We start from the raw sequence: 3,903 nt of genomic DNA on the forward strand, positions 1-3,903 counted from the left end.
TGAAGATAGAGGTATGAAAGAGAAGGAGGAAGAGAGACGTAGATGGAGATAGAGGTATGGGAGAGAGGGAGGAAGAGAGACGTAGATGAAGATAGAGGTATAAAAGAGAAGGAGGAAGCGAGACATAGATGGAGATAGAGGTATGGGAGAGAGGGAGGAAGAGAGACGTAAATGGGGATAGAGGTATGGGAGAGAGGGAGGAAGTGGGACGTACATAAGGATAGAGGTATGGGAGAGATGGAGTAGAAGACACGTAGATGGAGATAGAGGTATGGGAGAGATAGAGTAGAAGACACGTAGATGGAGATAGAGGTATGGGAGAGATGGAGTAGCAGACACGTAGATGGAGATAGAGGTATGGGAGAGATGGAGTAGAAGACACGTAGATAAAAATAGAGGTATGGGAGAGAGGGAGGAAGTGAGACGTAGATGGAGATAAAGGTATTTTTTGTCGTAAACGTAGAAGATGTCTGCTTGCTTGATAAGAATAGTCAGCAGTTGTGGATACGCGACGGAGCCGGGGTCGCGGGATGGCAGAGGTAGACACGAGTTTATCGGGTGAGTCAACGGGAAATGACAGGTGCGATAATGCTATCACAAGCGATGGCTGAATTTATTAGTTCACACAAACTCAACTCATAAGAAATTTGACGAGTAGAAAAAATCCACATAGTGACTCGGTGATATACAGCCTTTATATAGTAAGAGAGATCGCAGTAGCCCTATTTAAGGGAGGGGTTATTCAGAAAGAAAGAGAGAGAGAGGGAGAGAAAGAGAGAGATAGAGAGAGAGACAGAGAGAGCGAGAGAGGGAGAGAGAAAGAAAGAGAGAGAGAAAGGGAAAGAGATAAAAAGAACATGAGTAAGAAAGAGTTATCTAGAAAGGGAAAATACGAGAGCGAGAGGGCGAGAGAGAGACAGATATATATATACATATATATATATGTATATGTATATATATAGAGAGAGAGAGAGAGCGAGAGAGAGATAAATAGAGAGAGAGAGAGGGGGAGAGAGAGAGACAGACAAACAGAAAGTAGACAATAACAGAGAATAAGATCAAGAAAGAAAGACGAAGAGAGATGTGGGTGAAAGAGAAAGAAAGAAAGAGAGAGAGGGGGGGGCGAGCGAGATAGAGAAGAGAAATAGGTGCGAGAATGTGGAGGGGAGCCAGCTAGGGGAGAGAGGGAGGAGGAGAAGATATAGCGAAGGAAGGGAAGAGGGACGAGAGTAAAAAGAAGACATAGGGAAAAGGGAAGAAGAGCGAGGTAGGGAAGAGAGAGAGGAAGAGAGACGTAGATGGAGATAGAGGTATGGGAGAGAGGAAGAAGAGAGACGTAGATGGAGATAGAGGTATGGGAGAAAGGGAGGAAGAGAGACGTAGATGGAGTTAGAGGTATGGAAGAGAGCGAGAGAGAGAGAGAGGAAGAGAGGCATAGATAGAGATAGAGGTATGGGAGAGAGGGAGGAAAAGAGACATAGATAGAGATAGAGGTATAGGAGAGAGGGAGGAAGAGAGACGCAGATGGAGATAGAGGTATGGGAGAGAAAGAGAAAGAGATAGTAGTCATGCCATCCACGCACGTACGCACGCACGCCTACACACACGCACACACGGATACACGCATGTGCGTTTAAAGAAAGCATAGCGGAAGGGAAAGGGCAGCCATTAGCTATGTATACACTTTTCACATATTTTGTGACCTTCTTCGGTGAAGAACTTATCGAGATAATCGTTGAACAGACAAGCTTGTACTCTACTCAAACCACAGGAAAATCGATAAACACCACCAAGAATGAAATGAAGTGTTTCTTGGGCATTTTGTTGATTATATGTGTGATGAAGCTGCCAGCTTATCGCGATTACTGGTCGCAAACGTGCCGAATACCTGCAGTCTCTGACCACATGTCACTAAGGCGATTTAAAAAGCTTCGACAATATATACATTTCTGTGACAACACTACTCTAGATCCCGAGGACAGAATTGCTAAAGTACGTCCGCTGCTTGAATATATCCGGAATAAATTATTGCAAATTGAACCCGAAGGGGAATATTCAGTGGATGAAACTATGATTCCTTACAAGGGAACACGAGCTGGCAACTTGCGCCAGTACGTAAAGAATAAACCCAAAAAGTGGGGTTTAAATTCTTCACGCGCGCAGGTGTCTCTGGCATTATATATGACTTCTTACCATATTGTGAAAAATGCACGTTCCGAGAGATACAATTTGATGACGATGAAAAGAATCTGGGAATATCTTCCCAATTTGTTACTGCATTATGCAAGAGTATCACAGACAAAAAAGATTCAACGGTGTACTTTGACAATTTCTTTTCGTGTATTAAACTCATTGAGTATTTGAAAAAGCAGGAAATGTATGCTGTAGGTGCCATGCGTCGAGACAGATTACGAAATTGTCCTGTTGCATCTGACAAAGAACTGACAAAACAGGGTCGTGGTTCATATGATTACCGTACTGATGAGAGTGTTGGTGTGACCATAGTGAAGTGGGTGGATAACAAAAATGTTTTCCTAGCCAGCTCTTATGCTGGCATTCAACCACTTGGTTCAGCGCACATACGCACACTCTGTAAGCAGATCATTGCAGCTGATTTTTTTGTCGTGAACGTATAAGATGTTTGCTTGCTTAATAAGAATAGTCAGCAGTTGTGGATACGTGACCGAGCCGGGGTCGCGGGATGGCAGAGGTAGACACGAGTTCATCGGGTGAGTCAACGTGAAATGACAGGTGCGATAATGCTATCATAAGCGATGGCTGGATTTATTAGTTCACGCGAACTCAACTCATAAGAAATTTGACGAGTAGAAAATCTACATAGTGACTCGGTGATATAGAGCCTTCATATAGTATGAGAGATCGCAGTAACGCCATTTAAGGGAGGGGTTATTCAAAGAGAAAGAAAGAGAGAAAGAAAGAGAGAGAGAAGGAGAGAGATAGAATTAACATAAGTAAGAAAGTTAGCTAGCAAGAGAAACGACGAGAGGGAGAGGGCGAGCGAGAGAGCGAGAGAGAGGAAAGAGAGAGACAGACAGACAGAGGGTAGACAATAACAGAGAGTAAGATCAAGAGAGAAAGATGAAGAGAGATATGGGTGAAAGAGAAATAAAGAAAGAGAAAGAGAAGGGGCGAGCAAGAGAGAGGAGAGAAATAGGCGAGAGAAGGTGGAGGCGAGAGAGGGAGGAGGAGAAGATGTAGCTAAGAAAGGAAAGAGGGAAGAGAGTGAAGAGAAGATATAGGGAAGAGAGGAGGAGAGCGAGGTAGAGAAGAGGGAGAGGAAGAGAGACGTAGATGGAGATAGAGTTATGGGAGAGAGTGAGAGAGAGGAAGAGAGACGTAGATGGAGATAGAGGTATGTTAGAGAGGGAGGAATAGAGACGTAGATTGAGATAGAAGTACGGGAGAGAGGGAGAAAGAGAGACGTAGATGGAGATAGAGGTATGAGAGAGAAGGAGGAAGAGAGACGTAGATAGAGATAGAAGTATGGGAGAAAGGGAGGAAGAGAGACGTAGATGAAGATAGAGGTATGGGAGAGAGGAAGGAAGAGAGACATAGATAGAGATAGAGGTATGGGAGAAAGGGAGAAAGAGAGACGTAGATGGAGATAGAGGTATGGGAGAGAGGGAGGAAGAGAGACGTAGATGGAGATAGAGGCATGGGAGAGAGGGAGGAAGAGAGACGTAGACGGAAATAGAGATTTGGGGGAGATGGAGTAGGAGACACGTAGATGGAGATAGACGTATGGGAGAAAGAGAGGAAGAGAGATGTAGATGCAGATAGAGGTAAGGGAGAGAGAGAGAGAGGAAGAGAGACGTAGATAGAGAGAGAGGTATGTGAGAGAGGGAGGAAGAGAGACGTAGATAGAGATAGAGGTATGGGAGA

The sequence above is a fragment of the Priapulus caudatus genome, unplaced genomic scaffold (genome assembly GCF_000485595.1).
Source record: "Priapulus caudatus unplaced genomic scaffold, Priapulus_caudatus-5.0.1 Scaffold2034, whole genome shotgun sequence".
NCBI classification, from domain to species: Eukaryota; Metazoa; Priapulida; class Priapulimorpha; order Priapulimorphida; family Priapulidae; genus Priapulus; species Priapulus caudatus.